The sequence below is a fragment of the Scyliorhinus torazame genome, chromosome 13 (genome assembly GCF_047496885.1).
Source record: "Scyliorhinus torazame isolate Kashiwa2021f chromosome 13, sScyTor2.1, whole genome shotgun sequence".
In the NCBI taxonomy this organism is placed as follows: Eukaryota; Metazoa; Chordata; class Chondrichthyes; order Carcharhiniformes; family Scyliorhinidae; genus Scyliorhinus; species Scyliorhinus torazame.
The window spans coordinates 120,923,906-120,947,568 of NC_092719.1; the positions used below are offsets into that span (position 1 = coordinate 120,923,906).

At 46.4% G+C, this 23,663-nt stretch overlaps 1 protein-coding gene across 1 annotated transcript in view; it reads left to right on the plus strand.

Annotated features, from left to right (window-relative positions):
* The first annotated feature begins 678 nt into the window (after positions 1-678).
* LOC140388262 (caveolin-1-like) overlaps positions 679-23,663 on the plus strand; it is a 44,697-nt gene continuing 21,712 nt past the window's right edge. The window contains exon 1 of the mRNA XM_072472121.1: positions 679-697. The gene's annotated coding sequence lies outside the window, so the exon portion shown is untranslated. The remainder of the gene's footprint in view (positions 698-23,663) is intronic.

Sequence of the window (23,663 nt, forward strand, 5' to 3'; positions counted from 1 at the left end):
CACAGAAATCAAGGCTGACTCTCCAGTGAGCACTGCGTTCTCAGGGATTAAACTGAGGCCTAGTCCCCATGCTTGGATGGATGTTGTTGATCTCATGGCATTATCTTGAAGAAAAGCAGGGAGTTGGCCCCAACGTACTGGCCAAAATTTATCCTTCAGTGAAGGTCACTAACATAGATTGTTGGATTATTCTGTGTGTTTGCAGAAGCTTTCTGTGCACAAATTGGTTGTCGTGTTTCCTCTATTAATAATAGTATTTAATTGGTTTTTAAACATTTGAGCTCTGGAGATTGTGGGAAAAAAACACTATATAAATGCACATCTGTCTATCCTTCAGCTGTTCATTTTGCATTATGGCAATCTTTTTTACAATTTCCCTTTAAGAGGCTTGCTGCCTTTAAGCAAGAGCAGGCTGTCCTGTACCATGTGATTGGGAAACAATGTTTCTGGTGTGGCCTGGCCTACTGTGTGCAGACAAACAAGCAGCTTAGAGAGGAGGGGACTTGTGCTCGAGGCCTAGCTTCCTACCCTAAAACCACTCATTCAGATGCGGTGGATCGACCAATTTGCAGTTGTACCCGCTGCGATCTGAATGGGGCACACGGCGAACTCCAACTGCCCCCTCCCCAACTCCCACATCCTGAAATCAGGATAGATAAAAGTTTAATCCTGGAATCGAAAGAAGTACATTCTTCCGGTAAGCGTTTGGTGTGAATTGTTGAGGGAAAAAAATTTGCCCTGTGATGTTCCTTACTCGATAAATTAACCGTATCAATGGTCTGGGCCACAAAGTCCAGCTCTGTGGCACCAGCTGGTAGTTTTGCCGGTAACGGGTGCTGGTTTTAGGTGAGGAATAGTGACCCCGTCCTTGAACAAATCCGGCACAGACCGTGCTCATTGCCGCACTGTTCGGTGTGTTAGCATGAGCTTCACGTGTGCAGTGCGAGAATGCAGAATGAGCAGATTTGTACGAGCGGACTAAACAGGAGCAGGAGCAGGCCATTTGGCCCATCCAGGCTGCTCCACCGTCAATAAAATCATGGCTGATCTAATTGTGGTGTTAATTCCTCTTTACTGCCTGCTTCCTGCAATCTTTGGCTTGAATATGTCCAAGAACCAGCTTCCACTGCCCTCTGTAGGAAGAAATTCCAAAGACTGACGGCCCTTTGGGAGAGGAAATTCCTCCTCATCTCCGTCTTCAATGGGAGGCCCCTGATTTTTAAACCGTAGCCCCCTAATTCTAGATTCCCCAGGGGAGGATATTGAGATGTCTGTTGACATCCAACACTGAACTGGTCCACAACCTCCATATTGGACCTTGCTAATCTAGATAATGGCCTCCCTTAGGTCCGCACAGTTGAATACATCGTCGCCCTGACAAGGCAACCCCCCCTGCTGCAAACCCCCATCTTCCCCCTACCAGCACTGTTTAAATTGACACAAGAACAGAGGCAAACACTGCAGATGTGCCAGCATCCAGTAAGCGAGAAACAGTCGGCGTTTCGACTCCTTTAAGTCCTTTAAAGATTCAAAACATTAACTCTGTTTCTCTCCTAATAGATGCTGGCACATCTGCTGTGTTTTTCCATTGTCGTCTAATCTTGTTATTTGCTTATTTTAATGTCCGAATGGATCTGTCTGACTTGCAGTTTAGCTACTTTTTATTTTTTTCGGGTTCTTGACAAGTTTGTGGGAGTTCTGGGTTATTGGAGGAATTTAAAAAAAAAATTAATTTAGAGCACCCAATTCATTTTTTCCAATTAAGGGGCAATCTAGCTTGGCCAATCCACCTACCCTGCACATCTTTGGATTGTGGGGGCGAAACTCACGCAAACACGGGGATAATGTGCAAACTCCACATGGACAGTGACCCAGAGCCGGGATTGAACCTGGGACCTCAGCGCCATGAGGGAGTTAAGAGAAGGGGTGGGGGAAGGATGTGTTTTTTTCCCCGTCGCTTTTATATCTTTCCTCACCTTTTGGGATTGGTTCTTACTCTACTACAGCGTAAGGAGCTAACTGCCCCTAAAATTTAAAACAGTACACAACTTGCTGGTACGGCTGATAAGATAGATTAAAAAAACACCATAAATATGTAAATAGTATACCTAAGTAATAATTTAAAGCACATTAAGGATTGCAGGATAGCGGATGTGTCAAGGCTGCAGCATGTGGGAGCTCCCGGTGAAGACCATTGTGATCTAGGGCACACGTGTGTGCAGTAAGTGTTCACGACTTGAAGAACTTTGGCTCAGGGTCATTGAGCTGGAGGCTGAGCTGTTGAGTCTACAACATATCACGGAGGGGGAAAGTTACCTGGATGCTTTGAACCAGGAGGCGGTCGCACCTCTCAGGATAGGGTCTTCAGATGTGGTCAGTGGTCAGGAAGAGGAGAGCATGATTATGAGTGAGGGAGGTAAGGGGAGAGAGGGCAGGAGTGTCAGCCTCTGCAATTGTTTAGTAGGTTTGAGGTTCTCTAAGCTTGTTTGGATGAGTGTGGGGGCTGCAGGATGGCTGAGCAATCTGACCATGGCACTGTGGCATAGGAAACCATTCAAGTGTGGGGAAGTAAAAATGAATATAATGGTAGTCGGGGACAGTATAGTCAGGGGGTTTGACACTGTTAAGTCCAGATGGCTGTGTTGCCTGCCCAATGCCAGAGTTGAGGACATCTGATCCGGGCTGGAGAGGAACATGCAGTGGGAAGAGGAGGATCCAGTGGTCATGGTCCATGTGGGTATCAATGACATAGGTAGGAAAGGGGTCCTGCATAGAGAGTAGGAGGTGATAGGCACTAAACTGAAAAGCAGAACCTCAAAGGTTATAATCTCAGGATTAGAGTGAGAATGGGCAGCTTTACAGTAGATAATAAGGAAATGGTGGATGAAATGAACAAATATTTTGCTTCTCTATTCAGTGCAGTGGATACAAGAAACATTTTAGTAGTTGTTGTAAATCGGGAGATGGATGGGAGCGGAACTTGATGAAATTACTATCACTCGGTAGTTATACTGAGCAAACTGATTAACCTTTTTAAAATTCATTTACGGGATGTGGGCGTCACTGGTTAGGCCAGCATTTATTGCCCATCCCAAGTTGCCCTTCAGAAGGTGGTGGTGAGTTGCCTTGAACCGCTGCAGTCCTTGAGGTCTAGGTACACCCAGTGCTGTTAGGGGGGGAGTTCCAGGATGTTGCTCCAGCGACAGTGAAGGAACGGCGATATATTTCCAAGTCAGGCTGGTGAGTGACTTGGAAGGGAACCTCCAGGTGGTGGGGTTCCCAGGTATCTGCTGCTCTTGTCCTTCGAGATGGTAGTTGTCATGATCTGCGGACACACACATAATGATATACAGACAAGCAGCTAATGGACACAGAGAACAGGACATGACCAATAAACAGGCAGGACACTCAGGGGTGGGATCTGACTATAAAAGACATGAGGCACTCACACTCCGCCTCATTCCACTGATGAACATCTGGAGAGTCAGTCAAGGGTGTTGTTACAATCTCACACCCCCATCACGTGGCTAAGAGCTACTCTGGTTCAGTCAGACAGAGTAACCACACTTAAGTTAGCAGAGAGTCGAATTCACAGAGAACTGTGCTAACTGTGCTATCAGTTCAATAAACCTGATTGAACTAACTTCAAGGTCTGGAGTATCTTTTTGATCGATGCTGCATCCAGTTGCAGCCAGTGTTATACCAGTGTACCTAACATGACATGACACCAGGAGACTACTATTTTAAGGTGGCTTATCTCAGTCTATTCAGTGACGACCAGCAAATGTATCCCGGCACCATGGAGAAGATTCAGGCTCCTCACCAGCTCAGGACCTCCGGCAATCTCAGTGCCAACTGGCGGATATTCAAGCAAAGGTTTCTGCTGTACATCGAAGCTTCAGACCTCGAGGGTGCGTCTGATGCAAGAAAGATCGCGCTTCTCCTCTCGACAGCGGGTGATCAAGCCATCAAACTCTTCAACTTGTTTAACTTCACCGAAGGCCAGGACAAGACAAAGTTTCAGACCATCCTGGACAAGTTCGATAGTCACTGTGAAGTGGACACCAATGAAATCTTTGCGCGCTACATATTCAAATAACGTCTTCAAGGTAAAGAAAAATCCTTCAGTGCCTTCTTAACTAGCCTCTGCCTGCTAGCGCTGTCCTGCAACTTTGGTGATATTGCTGACTCCATGATCAGAGACCAAATCGTGTTTGGAGTTCACTCTGATCCTTTGAGAGAGCAGCTCTTAAAAATCAAGCATATGACCCTGCCAGTCACGATTGAAACATGTAGAGTGTATGAGCACGCAAAAAATCGGTATTCCCAATGCAAATCGGCTGAAAATGAGAAACTTGCCTCCCACGAGGCAGAGAGTGTGCCGGCCATCTCCCGGATGCAGCGCCTCAGCATTGAAGACAGTTGACATTCGCGGGCTTTTCCCGGAGCCCCACGCATGCACGATGCGAACGGGATAACGAAGCGGCGACACCCACACTGCACAGGTGCAGATGTCTGCCGACTGAACTGCGCATGTGCGACGACGTACACCGCGTCACGACGCCAATGTCATGACGTGTCCGAACTGCGGCAACGCCGACTTAAAGGGACACTGCCCTGCAAGAGGCAGGCGATGTTTAAACTGCGGGAAGCCTGGACACTATGCAGCCTTGTGCAGGTCTGCACCACCAGTCAGAGGCCAGCGCTCCCAATTCCGACGACAGCATGTCCGGAATGTGCAACGACGATTACAGGATTCTGATCCTGGTAGTATAATGGATCCAGAGGACGAGTGCCTGGAGTCCGTCTACCGAGTGGGCATCATTACCACATGCGAACATGCCACACCTAACTCATCTCGCATTCAGTCCATCCTCGCTGTGGATTCTGCGGACGAATGACGTGCGGCGATGCAGGTCAACCGCTGCTCCATCCAGTTCAAGCTGGACACAGGTGCTTCTGCCAACCTCCTCTCACAGACAGACTTCAAACGCATCAAGAAGCCCCCCAAGTTCCTTCCAACAGCCAGCCAGCTCCTGGACTACAACGGTAATGTCATCACGGCACTGGGGTCCTGCCATCTACTCGTCTCCAATCGGAATACCCATGCACGGCTAAGGTTTGAAATTGTCAAGCCGGACAGGGCATTCCTACTGGCCGTGCATGCCTGCAAAAAGCTAAACCTGGTGCAGCGGGTTTATTCAACGCCATCCTCCAACGTGGATCTTCAAGCTGGCATTGACGACATCCTCGCTCAGTATCCAGAGGTGTTTGACGGGATGGGCACTTTGCCATATCGGAATAAGATCCTACTGTGACCTGATGCTAAGCCAGTGGTCCATACACCACGCCGGGTCCCAGCTCCGCTGAAGGAGCACCTGAAGGCACAGCTCAAGGAGCTGCAGCAGCAGGGGATCATTTCCATGGTAACTAAACCGACTGACTGGGTCAGCTCGATGGTGGTGGTTAAAAAACCCTCTGGAGACCTGCGCATCTGCATTGATCACAAGATCTCAACCAGAATATAATGCGTGGACACTACCCCATCCCGAAGCGGGAGAAACTCACCAGTGAGATGGCATATGCAAGGTTTTTCACGAAGTTAGATGCGTCACATGGATTCTGGCAAATCCAGCTTGGTGAGTCCAGCAGAAGGCTCTGCACCTTCAACACACTGTTTGGCAGGTACTGCTACAATTGTATGCCGTTCGGCATTGTCTCAGCATCGGAGATTTTTCATAGCATCATGGAGCAGATGATGGAGGGCATCGAAGGGGTTCGTGAGTACGTGGACGACGTCATCATATGGTCCACAACTCCTGAGGAGCATGTTTCCCGTCTCCAGCAGATATTGCTGAACAGGGCCAAATGTTGCTTTGGCATGTCGACACTCAAGTTCTTAGGAGACCAGATCTCTTAGCAGGACGTGTGCCCCGACACAGACAAGGTCAAGGCCATCGCAGCCATGAAGGTCCCGGAAGACAAGAAGGCGGTATTGCGCTTCCTGGGCATGGTCAATTTTCTGGGCAAGTTCATCCCAAACATTGCCTCACATACTACGGCCCTACGAAACCTAGTGAAGAAGTCCACTGCCTTCGAGTGGAAGGCGGCTCATCAGGCAGAGCTCACCACTGCACCTGTATTGGCATTTTTTGACCCAGACAGGGAAAAGAAAATCTCGACAGATGCGAGCCAGGATGGCATCGGTGCGGTCCTGCTGCAACGCGATGACACCTCATTCAGGGCACCGGTTGCCTGCGCATCAAGGGCAATGACGCCCACCGAACAAAGGTATGCACAAATCGAGAAGGAATGCCTGGGCCTTCTCACTGACATTCTCAAGTTTCACGACTATGTCTACAGCCTGCCGGCATTCACAGTCGAGACGGATCACAGGCCCCTGGTCCATATTATCCACAAGGACCTAAATGACATGATGCCTCGGTTGCAGCGCATCCTCCTCAAACTCAGAAGGTATGACTTTGACCTGGTCTACACGCCTGGCAAGGAGCTCATCATTGCCGATACACTGTCCCGCTCCATCACCGTGCCTAGTGAACCACTGAACGTCATCCTGCAAATTGAGTCATAGTGCCACGTGAGAGTACCCTTTAAGAAATGGGTGTTTAAGAAATGTACCTTTCCGAAATGGAGCTGCTCATGTTACTGGAGTGATAGAACATAGAACATTTCAGCGCAGTACAGGCCCTTCGGCCCTCGATGTTGCGCCGACCTGTGAAACCACTCGAAAGCCCATCTACAATATTCCCTTATCGTCCATATGTCTATCCAATGACCATTTGAATGCCCTGAATGTTGGCGAGTCCACTACTGTTGCAGGCAGGGCATTCCACGCCCTTACTACTCTCTGAGTAAAGAACCTACCTCTGACATCTGTCCTATATCTATCTCCCCTCAATTTAAAGCTATGTCCCCTCGTGCTAGACATCACCATCCGAGGAAAAAGGCTCTCACTGTCCACCCTATCTAATCCTCTGATCATCTTGTATGCCTCAATTAAATCACCTCTTAACCTTCTTCTCTCTAACAAAAACAGCCTCAAGTCCCTCAGCCTGCCCTCATAAGATCTTCCCTCCATACCAGGCAACATTCTGGTAAATCTCCTCTGCACCCTTTCCAATGCTTCCACAGTTACTGGTTGTTTTAAAAAGGTTAACTTGAGTTCATAGAATAAACATTGTTTTGTTTTAAAAACACTGCTCCATTTTCTGCTATACCATACTTGTAGAATGAGCCATGTGCTCCCCATACCACAATCTATTAAAAGTTGTAGGTCAGGTGAACTCCGTGATACACTTTGGGGTTCTCTAAACCCTGACCCATAACAATTGGGGGCTCGTCCGGGATATAAGTCTATCTATTGGATTGGCTTAGTGAAGTTAAAGACAGTGAGGGGTGAGCATATTGTGATTGCTTTTCAGGTGTGGTATTTTAGTTTAAGTGGGGAGTGTGTTGTGGACAATGGCTCTTTCAGAGACTCCAAATTTTTTGGGGGTGGAGACTGTCACACGCAGTACCTTATGGATAGAGACTAAAAGCAGACTGTTAGATTTGGTAAAAACATTGCAGTTCACATTACCTGACAAAATGCGAAAAGATGAGGTAATTATGGTGGTGACTAAGCATTTAAAGTTGCTTGAGATACAGTCTGATTCATCAGAAATGGCAAAAATTCAGTTGCAAATTAAACAAATGGAACATGAGAAAGAATTGAAGCAGCTTGAATACGAAAGAGAGAGAGTGGAAAGAGAAAGAGAGAGAGGAAAAAGGAGAGAGAAGAAAGGAGAAAAGAAAGAACAGCCCTAGCAGAACAAAAAGAAATAGAAAGGGAGATACAGATCAGGGAAAAAGATAAAGAGAGAGAGTTTGAACTTCAGAAAATGGCCATGAAACATGACAGTCAGTTAAAATTGGCAGACGCGAAGGGAAATGTACGGTTGGATGATAGCGATGAGGATAGTGAGAAAGAGCATCAAAGTCGAAGGCTTGGTGGGGTTCTATTTAAATATGTCCAAGCATTGCCAAGGTTTGATGAGAAGGAAGAGGAAGCCTTTTTCATTTCATTTGAGAAGGTAGCTAAACAAATGAAATGGCCACAGGACATGTGGGTATTACTGATTCAAACAAAGCTGGTAGGTAGGGCTAGTGAAGTGTTTGCATCATTACCGGAGGAGGTATCTGGGACGTGTGAGGAGGTGAAAAAAATCCATCTTAGGTGCATATGAACTAGTGCCTGAAGCCTACAGACAAAGGTTTAGAAATTTCAGGAAAGAATTTGGTCAAACATACATGGCGTTTGAAAGGATCAAACAGAGTAATTTTGATGGATGGATAAGGGCTTTGAAAATAGACCAAACATATGAAGCTCTCAGAGAAACTATAGTTTTGGAGGAGTTTAAAAATTCAATTTCTGATGTAGTGAGAATTCATGTGGAAGAACAGAGAGTTAAAACTGCATGATTAGCAGCAGAAATGGCAGATGATTATAAATTAGTTCGTAAATCAAAGCTTGGTGTCCGACATCAGTTTCAGCCTGTGAGGGATAGAAACTGGGGACATGAGAAATACTCAAGTGGTAAAAGTAAAGGTGATCTGATGGGAGATAATAAAGAGAGTGTACCTCAGATTAAAAACAAAATCCAGGAGGGTGGAAAAAAAATGAAAAGTTTCAAATGTTTTCACTGTAATAAACTAGGCCATGTAAAGTCACAGAGTTGGTGGTTGAAGAAAAGCATGGAAGGCTGATGTGGTAAAACAGAATAAGACAGTGGGTTTTGTTAGAGTGGTAAAGGAAAGCCCAAGGGAAGCGAAGGAAGTGCAAAAGATTGTACAGCCTGATCAAGAGGTGATGGATAAGAAGGTGCCAGATGTCTTTAAAGAATTTACTTGTGTGGGTAAAGTTTACTCATGTGTATCAGAAGGAGCAGGTAAAGAAACCACAATTTTAAGAGATACTGGAGCTAGTCAATCTTTAATGGTAAGAGATGAGGAGTTATGTAGGTTGGGAAGAATGTTGCCAGAAAAGGTGGTAATATGTGGAATTCAGGGTGAGAGGAGTAGTGTTCAATTGTATAAGGCAAGGTTGGAAAGTCGAGTGAAGAGTGGTGGAGTGGTAGTAGGAGTAATAGATAAACTATCTTGTCCAGGAATACAGTTTATCTTGGGTAATGATATAGCTGGATCGCAGGTGGGAATGTGCCTACTGTGATTGATAAGCCAGTAGAAAATCAGACAACTGAAGTGTTGAAGGACGAATATCCTGGGATTTTTCCGGATTGTGTTGTAACAAGGTCGCAAAGACACAGGTTAAGACAAGAGGGGAAATCAAAGAGTGAAGATGAAGTGGAAGTGTAATTATCAGAAACGATTTTTGATCAGATGGTTGAAAAAGAACAAGAACAGGTGGAGAATATTTTTAGTTCAGGAAAATTGGCGGAGTTACAACAAAAAGATCTAGAAATAAAACGGATATATCAGAAAGCATACACAGAAGAGGAATCTGAGTGTATACCAGAGTGTTATTACTGTAAAAATGATGTCTTGATGAGAAAACGGAGACTTTTACATATGCAGGCGGATGAAAAGTGGGCAGAAGTTCATCAAGTAGTATTGCCGGTAGGGTATAGAAAGAAGGTGTTGCGAGTTGCACATGAGGTACCAGTGGGAGGTCATTTGGGAATAAGGAAAACGCAAGCTAAAATCCAGAAACATTTTTATTGGCCTGGACTACATAAAGATGTTGTTAAATTTTGTCAATCGTGTCACACATGTCACGTGATCGGGAAACCTCAAGCAGTGGTGAAACCAGCGCCCTTAATACACATTCCAGCATTTGAGGAATCTTTTACAAGGATCCTAATTGATTGCGTAGGACCACTTCCGAAAACAATAAGTGGGAATCAATATCTTTTGACTATAATGGATGTGTCTACTCGGTTTTCAGAGGCCATTCCAGTACTTAATATTACAGTTAAAAAGATTGTGGAGGAGTTACTTAAATTCTTTACTAGATATGGACTACCCACAGAAATACAATCGGATCAAGCTTCAAATTTTACCTCGAGGTTATTCAAAGAAGTAATGGATAGCTTAGGAATAAAACAATTTAAATCAACTGCGTACCATCCAGAATCGCAGGGAGGTTTGGAAAGGTGGCATCAGACATTAAAGACAATGTTGAGGGCTTATTGTCAAGATTATCCAGTGGATTGGGATAAAGTAATTCCATTCGTACTGTTTGCAATTAGGGATGCTCCTAATGAGTCAACCAAATTGAGTCCTTTTGAACTAATTTTTGGTCATGAGGTAAGAGGACCACTTAAATTGATGAAGTAAAAATTCGTGGGTGAGAAATCGTAAATTACATTATTGAATTACATGTCAAATTTTAGGGAACGATTAAATAGAGCAGGTGAATTGGCGAGACAACATTTGAAAGTTGCACAAAATGTGATGAAACGGGTTGCGGGCAAGAAATCCAAAGTTCGTAGTTTTGCTGGTGGAGATAAAGTGTTGATGTTGTTACCAGTGGTAGGTAAACCTTTAAAAGCTAGGTTTTGTGGACCTTATCAGATTGAAAGGAAATTAAGTGAGGTGAATTATGTGGTAAAAACACCAGATAGAAGAAAGAGTCACCAAGTGTGTCATGTGAATATGCTTAAAAGGTACTTTGAAAGGAAAGGAGAGAAAAAGGAGGAGGTTTTTATGATTCTAACTCAAAGTGACGAACCAAATCCAGATGACTGTGAATTTGACATACCTGAAATTAAATTGGAAAACGAGGATGTTCTGAAAATTGGGATAAATTGTTGAGTTACCTTCCAGAGGAAAAACGAACTGATCTGAAAGAGTTATTGATATCACATGGGCAGGTTTGTGGAGATAAATTGGGAAGTACTAAAATAGCTATACATGATGTACATGTGGGAAATGCTGTTCTGATCAAACAACTTAACCCTTTAAAATTGGCACAGCTTAACAAAGAGATTGAGAGTATGCTTAAAAATGGCATAATTGAAGTGGGTTGCAGCAAATGGAGCTCACCCATAGTGATGGTACCTAAACCAGACGGTACCCAACGGTTGTGCGTGGACTATAGAAAGGTTAATGCAGTTACAAGAACGGACTCTTATCTTATTTCACGTTTGGAGGATTGCATTGAGAAAGTGGGACAATCAGTTTTTATTTCCAAACTGGATTTACTTAATGGTTACTGGCAGGTACCTTTATCCGAAAGGGCGAAGGAGATTTCAGCTTTTGTGACTCCAGATGGTATATACCAATTCAAAGTTATGCCATTTGGCTTGGAAAACGCACCAGCCATATTTCAACGGTTAACTAACACAGTCGTTTCAGGATTACCCAATTGTGCAGTATACATCGACGATCTGGTCATTTTCAGCCGGACATGGACAGAACATTTGAAACATCTGATGGAGTTATTCGATCGACTTCTGGAGGTGGGTTTGGTGATAAACCTAGCCAAAATTGAATTTGGAAAAGCCCGAATCACTTTCCTTGAGGAGTTTTCGATACCCTCGAGACAAAGGGAAATAATGCGATTTATTGACATGAGTGGATTTGATCGAACATGTGTGCAAAGGTTTTGTAGCGCGATTGCTCCACTGATGGATTTGCTGAAGAAACGTCGAAAATTTCAATGGACAGCGGAGTTTCAACAGGCATTTGACTGCCTGAAAGCTGTGATAACCAATGCTCCGTGTTGGAGAATTACAAGGGACTCTGTGATCAGATTGAACTAATGTATCTGACTTTAAAGAGACATGCCGAGGCATAGAGAATTGGATGGATCGTGCAGAGACCTTCCTGTTCAACGAGACTGTCAATCATGAAGGATTTCAGTTGGAGGAAGAAGAATGGAAAAAATTGACTTTATTATAATACCTGTTTGCGTGTGTTGTTTATTAAACAAACAAGTATATTTACTGTGCGCATTTCTTAAAGGATAGTGCAAAGGTGAAAAATGAAACCATCTTGAAGTTGATGGGTTTTTTATCTTGGGGTGGAGGTGTCACATGAGAGTACCCTTTAAGAAATGGGTGTTTAAGAAATGTACCTTTAAGAAATAGAGCTGCTCATGTTACTGGAGTGATGTTAGAGTATGGGTGGAGCTGAGCTCCACTTCTGCTTTTTAGTTTAAGTTTGAGAAAGCTTGGGTGTGTCTGTGAGCTGCACTGCTGTTGATCTCTGCCATGAAGGACTATCTCTTAATCTTTTGGTGAATTCAGAAGAATTATAAATGTTTTTAGTCTTGAATGTAAACCCTAATGTGCTCCTGTTTGAAGGTTTGTTAAGTCTTTTGGATGTTAAAAGGACATCATACAGATTACTTAGTGTTGTATTCTTTGGGGGGTGTATTTGATTTACTGGTTGCTAAGATATTCACTGTGTGTTTTAAAAAGGCTAACTTGAGTTCATGGAATAAACATTGTTTTGTTTTAAAAACCACTGCTCCATTTTCTGCTGCACCATACCTGTAGAGTGAGCTGTGTGCTCCCCAAACCACAATCTATTAAAAGTTGTGGGTCAGGTGAACTCCATGATACACTTTGGGGTTCTCTAAACCCTGACCCATAACAACAGGTTGAGTCACAGGTGCAGCTGTGCGCGAGCACACTCCCGGCATCTGATGAGAAGGTGATTTGTATCCGTGAGGAGACAGCCAAAGACCCCCCTCTTGCAGTGTGTTATGCAACACATCACCAATGGCTGGCAAAAAGGGCAGTGCCCTCAATTTTTCAATGCAAAGGACAACCTGACAGTGGTTGATGGCATCCTCCTCAAACTAGACCGGATTGTAATTCCACACAGTCTCTAGAACTTGGTGCTCCGTCAAATCCATGAGGGCCACCTGGGTGTGGAGAAGTGCAGACGCAGAGCCAGGCAGGCTGTCTACTGGCCCGGGATCAGCCAGGACATTGCGAACATAGTCCTTAACTGTGCGACCTGTCAACGCTTCCAGTCAGCGCAGAGTAAGGAGACACTTCAGCAGCATGAAATCGAAACCTCTCCGTGGTCCAAGGTTGGCATCGACCTCGTTCATGCAAATGGTCGTGATTACGTGTTAATCATTGATTATTTTCCAATTACCCTGAAGTCGTGAAGCTCTCAGACCTCACATCTCGAACCGTCATCAAGGCCTGTAAGGAGACGTTCTCCAGGCATGGTATCCCACTCACGGTCATGAGTGACAATGGCCCGTGCTTCAGCAGCCATGAATGGTCTCTGTTTGCCCAGTCGTATCAGTTCAAACACGTCACTTCCAGCCCACACTATCCGTTGAGAAAGGGGTGCACATAGTGAAGCAGCTCATCTGCAAGGCCGCGGGGTCTGCGTCTGACATTCACCTTGCACTGCTTGCGTACAGGGCGGCCCCACTGTCCACTGGCATGTCGCCGGATCAACTCCTGATGAACAGGGACCTGCGAACGACACTTCCAGCCATACACGTGCCCAACCTGGATCACCTCCCGGTGCTCCGAGACCGGCAAAAACAGGGCTATGATGCTCATGCCACCGATTTGCCCGTGTTATCCCCGTCTGACACTGTTCGGGTCAAGATCCCTGATGGAGGCTGGTCAGCTCCAGCTGTAGTTGTTCGACAGGCTGCCCCCCCAGCTCGTATGTTGTGTGTCTGGCTGATGGTTCTGTTGTGCGACGAAACAGACGGGCACTGCGCAAAGTTGCCTGCCCGCAACCACATACTTCTCCGTTTCCTTCTATTATTTTGCCACCACCTGATACCTCGACTCACGAGGCCACCAGTCAGGCTTCAATCCCGCCCATCAAGGCGCTGTCGTCCCCATCACCACCTCTCCGGCGGTCGACCAGGATCAGATGCAAGCCACAGAGATTGGACTTATGAACATTTGTTCTGTTTGCTATGTTCTGTGTTCTCGCATTAGACAGCTGTTTTCACATGTGCATATATATGTTCACATCCACTGCATGTATATATGTTAATATTAGTCTACTCTTGTAAATACGTTCACATATGTCATCGAAACATTTAAAAAAAGGAAGATGTCATGATATGTTGACACACACATAATGATACACAGACAAGCAGCTAATGGACACAGAGAACAGGACATGACCAATAAGCAGGCAGGACACTCAGGGGTGGGATCTGACCATAAAAGACACGAGGCACTCAGACTCCGTCTCTTTCCACAGATGATCATCTAGAGAGTCAGTCAAGGGTGTTGTTACAATCTCACACCCCCACCACGTGGCTAAGAGCTACTCTGGTTCAGTCAGACAGAGTAACCACACTTAAGTTAGCCGAGAGTCGAACTCACAGAGAACTGTGCTACAAGTTCAATAAACCTGATTGAACTAACTTCAAGGTCTGGAGTATCTTTTTGATCCATGCTGCATCCAGTTGCAGCCAATGGTATACCAGTGTACCTAACACGACAATAGTGGTCGTGGATTTGGAAGGTACTGTCTAAGAAACCTTGGTGAGTTACTGCATTGCATCGTGTAGATGGTACACGCGGCTGCCACTGTTCGTTGGTGGTGCAGAGTTTGAATGTTTGTGGAACGGGGAGCAATCAAGCGGGATGCTTTGTCCTGGATGGTATAGAGCTTCTTGAGTGTTGTTAGAGCTGCACTCATCCAGGCAAGTGGAGAGTATTCCATTACACCCCTTGTAGATGGTGGACAGGCTTTGGGGGGTCAGGAGGTGAGTTACTACCATTCCGAGCCTTTGACCTGCTCTGGGAGCAACAGTAGAAATATGGCTAGTCCAGTTCAGTTTCTGATCTGTGGTAACCCACAATGTTAATTTTGATTTGATTTGTTTGATTTGATTTATTATTGTCACATGTATTAGTACACAGTGAAAAGTATTGTTTCTTGCATGCCATACAGACAACGCATACCGTACATAGGGAAGGAAGGAGAGACTACAGAATGTAATGTTACAGTCATAACTAGGGTGTAGAGAAAAGATCAACTTAATACGAGGTAGGTCCATTCAAAAGTCTGATGGCAGTAGGGAAGAAGCTGTTCTTGAGTCGATTGGTACGTGACCTCAAACTTTTGTATCTTTTTCCTGACGGAAGAAGGTGGAAGAGAGTATGTCCGGGGTGCGTGGGGTCCTTAATTATGCTGGCTGCCTTTCTGAGGCAGCGGGAATTATAGATAGAGTGAATGGATGGGAGGCTGGTTTGCGTGATGGACTGGGCTACATTCACAACCTTTTGTAGTTTCCTGTGGTCTTGGGTAGAGCAGGCTCCATACCAAGCTGTGATACAACCAGAAATAATGCTTTCTATGGTGCATCTGTAGAAGTTGGTGAGAGTCGTAGCTGACATGCCAAATTTCCTTAGTCTTCTGAGAAAGCAGAGTCGTTGGTGGGCTTTCTTAACTATAATGTCAGCATGGGGGAACCAGGACAGGTTGTTGGTAATCTGGACACCTAAAAACTTGAAGCTCTCAACTCTTTCTACTTCGTTCCCATTGTTGTAGACAGGGGAATGTTCTCCTCTATGCTTCCTGAAGTTGATGACAATCTCCTTCATTTTGTTGACATTGAGGGGGAGATTATTGTCGTCGCACCAGTTCACCAGATTCTTTATCTCATTTCTGTACTCTGTCTCGTCATTGTTTGAAATCCGACCCACTACGGTGGTGTCATCAGCAAATCTGAAAATCGATTGTGGGGGATTCAGCGATGGTAATGCCATTGAATGTCAAGGGGCGATGGTTAGATCCTCACTTGTAGGAGGTGGTCATTGTCTGGCACTTGTGTGGCGCGAATGTAATTTGCGACTAGTCAGCCCAAGCCTGGATATTGTCCAGGTCTTGCATTTGGATATGGACTGCTTCATTGAGTGAGGAGTCGTGAATACTGCTGAACATTGTGCAGTCATACGCAAACATCCCCACTTTTGACCTTATGATGGAAAGGCGGTCATTGATGAAGCAGCTGAAGATGGTTGGGCCCACGACACTACCCTGAGGAACTCCTGCAGTGATGTCCTGGAGCTGAGATGATTGACCTCCATCCACCACAATCATCTTTCTTTGTGCCAGGTATGACTCCAACCAGCGGAGAGTTTCCTCCCGAATCCCATTGACTCCAGTTTAACTAGGGCTGCTTGATGCCATACACGGTCAAATGCTGTCTTGATGTCAACGGCAGTCACTCTCACCTCACCTCTGGCATTCAGCTCTTTTGTCCATGTTTGAACCATAATTAGATTGAGAGCCGAGTGACCCTGGCAGAACCCAAACTGAGTGTCTGTGAACAGGTTACTGCTAAGTAAGTGTTGCTTTATAGCACTGCTGATGACTCCTTCCATCACTTTGCTGACGATGGAGAGTAGACTGATCGGGCGGTAATTTGTTGGGTTGGATTTGTCTTGATTCTTGTATACAGGACACACCTGGACAATTTTCCACATTTCCGGGTGGATGCCAGTATTGTAGCTGTACTGGAACAGCTTGGCTAGGGATGTGGCAAGTCCTGTAACACCAGTCTTCAGCACTATTGCCGGAATATTGTCAGGGCCCATAGCCTTAGCAGTATCCAGTGCCTTCAGCCATTTCTTTTCTTTTCCAATTAAGGGGCAATTTAGGCGCCAGCCCACCTACCCTGCACAGCTTTGAATTGTGGGGCTGAGACCCACGCAGACACGGGGAGAATGTGCAAACTCCACAGGGACAGTGACCCGGGGCTGGGATCGAACCCGGGATCGTAGGACAGCAGTGCAAATCACTGCGCCACTGTGCCACCCCCTTCAGCCATTTCTTGATATCACGTGAATCATATTGGTTGAAGACTGACAACTGTGATACTGGGGACCTCTGGAGGAGACTGAGATGGATCAACCACTCAGCACTTCTGGCTGAAGATTGTTGCGAATGCCTCAGCCTTGTCTTTTGTACTTATGTGCTGGGTTCCTCCATCAATGAGGATGGGGACATTTGTAGAGACTCTTCCTTCAGTGAATTGTTTAATTGTCCACCACCATTGCCAGCTAGATGTAGCAGGACTACAGAGCTTAGATCTGACTGCGTTTGTTGCAGAATTGCTTAGTTCTGTCCATTACTTATTGCTTATGCTGTTTGGCATACACGTAGTCCTGTGTTGCTGCTTCACCAGGTTGACATCTCATTTTTTGGTATGTCTCATGTTGCTCCTGGCATGCTCTCCTGCACTCTTCATTGAACTGTGGGATGATAAGACTCCAGGTCCAGATGGACCTCATCCTGGGGTCTTAAAAAGGTGGCTAATAAGATAGTGATGTGTTGGTGTTAATTTTTGATTCTGGAAAGCTCCCTCAAGACTGGAAAGTATCAAATATAAATGATACGCCAGTTAGTTTGACATCTGATGTGGGGAAGGTGTTATAATTGATCATTAAAGAGAATATAGCTGGACACTTTGACAAGCTCAAGCGAATCAGGAAAAATCAGCATGGTTTAATAAAAGGGAGATCATGTCTAACCCGTTTACTAGAGCTCTTTGAAGGCGTAAAATGTGCTGTGGATAGAGGGGAGCCTGTAGACGTGCTGTACATGGATTTCCAGAAAACATTTGACAAGGTACCACATTAAAGGTTATTGCAAAAAATAAAAGCTCATGGTGTAGGGGGTAACATATTAGCCTGGACTGAAGACTGGCTGGCTGGCAGAAAAAAAGGGTGGCAAGGTGGCACTGCTGCCTCACAACTCCAGGGGCCCAGGTTCAATTCGGGCCTAGGGTGCCTGTCTGTTGGAGTTTGCATGTTCTCCCCATGTCAGCATGGGTTTCCTCCGCGTGCTCCGGTTTCCTCCCACAGTCCAAAGATAGGCAGGTTAGGTGGATTGTCCATGCTAAATTGCCCCTTAGTGTCCAAAGTTGTGCAGGTTAGGTGGGGTTATGGGGATAGAGCGAGGAAGTGGGCCTAGCTGGGCTGCTCTTTCAGAGGATCGGTGCAGACTCGATGGGATGAATGGCCTCCTTCTGTGCAGTAGCGATTTTATGAAGGGAATATGCATAAATCTTTATATTTTTCCTGATTTGCAGGATGTGACGAGTGAAGACCTGCAGTGGCTTTAACCTTTTACAATTTACATCAATGACTTAGATGAAGGGATTGAAGGCATGGTAGCTAAATTTGCAGACGACACAAATGATAGATAGGAGAATGCGTTGTGAAGAAGTTTGCAGATGAATATTTCATAGAATCTACAGTGCAGAAGGAGGCCATTCGGCCCATCGAGTCTGCACCGGCTCTTGGAAAGAGCACCCTACCCAAGGTCCACACCTCCACCCTATCCCCAAAACCCAGTAACCCCACCCAACACTAAGGGCAATTTATCATGGCCAATCCACCTACCCTGCACATCTTTGGACTGTGGGAGGAAACCGGAGCACCCGGAGGAAACCCACGCACACACGGGGAGGATGTGCAGACTCCGCACAGACAGTGACCCAAGCCGGAATCGAACCTGGGACCCTGGAGCTGTGAAGCAATTGTGCTATCCACAATGCTACTGTGCTGCCCCAATATAAATAGGTTGAGTGTGTAAAAACCTGGCAGATGGTGTATAATGTGGGAAAGTGGGATATTCACTTTGGCAGGAAGAATAAAAATGCAGAATTTTATGTTAATGGAGAAGGAATGCAGAATTCCGAGGTGCAGAGGGATTGAGGTGTTCTCGTGCATTAATCACAAAAAGCTAGTATGCAGGTGCAGCCTGTAATCAGGAAGGCTAATAGAATGTTATCCTTTATTATGAGGGGAATTAAACATAAAAGTAAGGATAATATGCTTCAGTTAACAGGGCACTGTTGAGACCACATCTCAGATACTGTGTGAAGCTTTGGTCTCCTTACTTAAGGAAGGGTACAAATGTATTGGAGGTGGTTCAGAGGAGGTTTACTCGATTGATACCTGAAATGGAATAGACGTCAAACAGATCTAGCAACTCAACACTGGGCATCCATGAGGCACTGAAATGAAAATGAAAATGAAAATCGCTTATTGTCACAAGTAGGCTTCAAATGAAGTTACTGTGAAAAGCCCCTAGTCGCCACATTCCGGCACCTGTTCGGGGAGGCTGATACGGGAATTGAACCGTGCTGCTGGCCTGCCTTGGTCTGCTTTCAAAACCAGCGATTTAGCCCTGTGCTGAACAGCCCCTGAGTTTATTTACTGTAGGCCATCAGCAGCAGCAGAACTGTACTCAACCACAATCTGTAACCTGGCCTGGCACATTCCTCACTCTCACATTATCAACAAGCCAGAGGGTCAACCCTGGTTCAATGAAGAGTGCCAGGCATACCGAAAAATGAGATGTCAACCTGGTGAAGCTACAACACAGGACTACTTGTGTGTTAAACAGCATAAGCAGCAAGTAATAGACAGAGCTAAGCAAGTCCACAACCAATAGACCAGATCTATGTTCTGCAGTCCTGCCACATCCAGACGTGAATGGAGGTGGACAATTAAACAACTCACTGGAGGAGGAGGAGGCTCCACAAACATCCCCATCCTCAACGATGGAAGAGCCCAGCTCATCAGTGCAAAAGACGAAGCTGAAGCATTCACAATAATCTTCAGCCAGAAGTGTCGAGTGGATAATCCATTTTGATCTCCTCTGGAGGTCTCAGCATCACAGATGTCAGTCTTCAGCCAATACGATTCATCCACGTGATATCAAGAAACGGCTGAAGGCACAGGATACTGCAAAAGTTATGGGCCCTGACAATATTCTGGGAGCTTGTGCTCCAGAACTTGCCGCACCCTAGCCAAGCTGTTCCAGTACAGCTACAACACTGGCACCGACCCAGCAATGTGGAAAATTGCCCAGGTATATACTGTACACAAGAAACAAGAGAAATACAACCCAGCCAATTTCTGCCCCATCAGTCTAATCACCATCATCAGTAAAGTGATGGAAGGTTGCGGGCTCTGGAAATGGTGCCGCTCCCAATGGCCCCAAGATGTATACAGTGAACCCGGTGGTGGTGGTCACATTGAAGATTTGGAGGCAGTTTAGGCAACATTTTAGGTTGGGGGCTGGGTCGGGGGGGAATGCCAGTCAGGGGGAACCATGGGTTTGATCCGGGAAGGATAGATGCAAGGTTTTGGGGATGCAAGAGAGGGGGGTTGAGGAAATGCATAATTTGTTTCTAGGAGGGCGATTTGCAAGTTTAGAGGAGTTGGGCAAGAGTTTGGGATGGTGCGGAACAAATGTTTTGGGTATATGCAAGTGCAGGACTTTGCGAGGAAGGTCTTCCCAGCTTTCCCATAGCACCTGCCTCTTCGCAGTTGGAAGCGGTGCTGTCAGTGGGGGTTTGGAGAGATGTGGAGAGGTAGTTGTCTTGGCAATTTATGGGAGGATCACGGAGGAGGACAGGGTGTCCATGGAGGGGATTAAGGCAAAGTGGGAGGAGGAGTTGGGGATAGTGCTGGAGGAGGGTTTGTGGTGTGAGTTGCTGTGGAGGGTGAATGCCTCGACTTTGCGAGGCTGGGGCTGATACAGTTGTGAGTCGTACATAAGGCGCACCTCACAAAATCGAGGATGAGCCGGCTGTTTAGGGGGTAGAGGATGGCTGTGAAGCGATGTGGGAGAGGCCCCACGAACCATATTCATATGTTTTGGTCCTGTCTGAAGCTGGGAGGGTGGTTTTCAGCACCATCTCGGGGTTCTGTCTGTGGATGTGGAGCCCAGTCCCCTAGATGCCATATCCGGGTGTTGGACCGGCCAGAGTTGCAGGCAGGTGCGAGGGCAAATGTTTTAGCCTTCGCCTCGCTGATTGCTCGTAGGCAAATCTTGTTGAAGCGGAGGTCAGTCTCCCCACCCTGTGCCTCGGCTTGGCGGGGGTGACCTGCTGGGATTTCTGACCCTGGAAAAGATTAAATTTGTGCTGAGGGGGACGAGTGATGGTTCTACAATGTCGGGATTTGTTCATCATGCATTTTCGGGAATTGGTCACCGTTGACTGTTGGGGGGGGGCGGGGGGGGGGGGGGTTGGTTTGGGTGGGTTTGTTTTGTATTGTAAAACTGTTGAACATCTGTTGAATAAAAATACTTTTAACAAAGTGATGGAAGGAATCATCAACAGTGCCAACAAGCGACACTTACTTAGCAATAACCTGTTCGCTGACGCTCAGTGTTTCACTATGTCACGTGAGAGTACCTTTAAGAAATGGGTGTTTATAAATGGGTGTGTATAAATATCTGTAGTGAGAGTACCTTTAAGAAATGGGTGTTTATTACTGCAGTGATGACAGAGAGTGGGTGGAGCTGGGCTAGCTGTCAGCTTTTTACTTTCATTTTAGGCTGTTTGCTGCAGGGTGTGTTTTAGTTTCGTTTTCAAAGTTGGATAGCTGCAGTCACAGCCAGAAGGTGTATTAGAGTCTCTCTCTGTACCCAAAGACTGTAAATCGATCCTGGTGATTTAAAACTAATAACTGCTCTCAGTAGTGACTTTAACCTGATGTGCTTCTGTTGAAAGGTTTTGTTTTAAGTCTTATGGATGTTAAAAGGAAAGTAAGAATTACTTTGTGTTGTATTCTTTGGGGGTTGTATTTGAATTGATGGTTGCTAAGATGTTCACTGTATGGTTTAAAAAGGTTAACTTGAGTTAATAGAAGAAACATTGTTTTGTTTTAAAAATACTTTTCCATTTCTGCTATACCACACCTGCAGAGTGGGCCTTGTGCTCCCCATACCACAATCTTCTGCAATGAGGCGTATTATCCTAGGGGACAGATAAAGGACATGGTGAGATGCATGGAGGCAGGTTACATGGGGGTCTGTAGCTAGTGGCATGAGTGTGCAAGGCCAAAGAGGGCTCGTTGTTGGGCTTTGGTGCAGGATGGGATGTGAGAGAGATGGCGGGCAGGTGGGGTTTGATTGGCCTCTATGGGAGTGGGAGTGTGATGTGAAGAGCGAAGGACAGAGGTGATGCCAGGGAAACAGAGGTGGTGACTCACCTGAACTGCCCTAAGGTCGTTCATCTTCTTGCAGCACTGCATGCCAGTCCATCTGGTGAGGCTTCCTGTGCTGAGAACCTCGATCACCTCCGCCCAGGCCCCATCTATGACCGTGGGCAGCAGTTTCCTGCCCACCCTGGGGTAGAGGGGGTCCTGCCTTTCCTCCACTGCATTCAACATCCTCATGAGCTCTACGTCCGTGAAGTGTGGTGCTGCTCTTCATGGAGCCATCTTCTTGGCTGGAATGAGAGTGTGTGGAGAGTGGAGTGCTTATAAGCAGCTCCAACTTGTCAGGCTCTCCAGCGTCATTTCTGGCCCCAGTGAATCTGACGTGGCAGGAATGAAAATTGCTCTAGATTCACGTGGGCAGAGTGCTGGCCCATTAACATGTCCTGAATTGCTCCAAAAATAGCATCCCCAATGGGAACGCGAACCGCATGCAATTCAGTCCAGGCATCAACATTGTGGCCGGGTTCTCCGAAATCCCGGCCAAGTGTTAATGCCGGCGTCAAAACCGGTATGAGCGACGCCGGCGTCAACAGGACTCCAGGCCCAGTCATTCTCCCCGTTCTCGGGGGCTAGAATGGCGCCGGAGTGCTGAGCACTGCTCCGCCGCCAAAAGCCGGCCCTACAGGGGCCCGGGGGAACATAGGCCCGTCCCGGAATTAGCGCGCCCGCCGATCGATTGCCCCCGATCTCGGGCCTGGCCACCGTGGAGACCCTCCCTGGAGTTGGCACTCCCCCCCCTCCCTACCAGGGCGGCCTCCGCAGCCAGAACGCCGTGTTCCTGCCAGGTAGGACCATACGCAAACGATGGCAGCGGGACTCGGCGGAACTTGGCGGGTACTCGGCCCGTCGAGCGTGCAGAATCGCCGCAGGGACCGCTTTCAACGGCCTCCAACCGGTGAATTGGCGGCCTGGCATCGGAGCGGCGTGACGGGCTTCGCACCCCCCCTCCCCCCCCCCCCCCCCCCCGACGATTCGCCGACCCGGCGCGGGCTCAGAGAATCCCGGCCTTAGTCTCTCAAATGGAGAATTCCGTCCCCTATATCCAATATCTGTCAATTTATATCAAACAGCTAACACCCTATACCCAACATCCAACACCTGTATTCAATACCCAACACCCTGAACCCAATATTAAACTCCCTATGTCCTATATCCAGCATCTTGTCTCTTAATCCAACCCCTTCTATAAACCCGATATCCAATGCAGTTCCCTATATCCAATACGCTACTTCTTATATTCAATTCTCAAAATCCTTTATTCAGCACCCTACCCAAAGACCCAGGATCCCACATTGAAGATCTAACACCCAAACCCAATACCCAACACCCTATATCCAATACCCAACACCCTGTATTCAATACCCAACACCCTATATCCAATACCCAAAGCCAATACCCAAAACCCTATATCCAATACCCAACACCCTATATCCAATACCCAACACCCTATATCCAATACCCAACACCCTGTATCCAATAACCAACACCCTCTCTACAATACCCAACACCCTATATCCAATACCCAACACCCTATATCCAATACCCAACAACCTATATCCAGCACCCTGTATTCAATACCCAACACCCTATAGCCAATACCCAACACCCTATATCCAATACCCAACACCCTGTATTCAAAACCCAACACCCTATATCCAATACCCAACACCC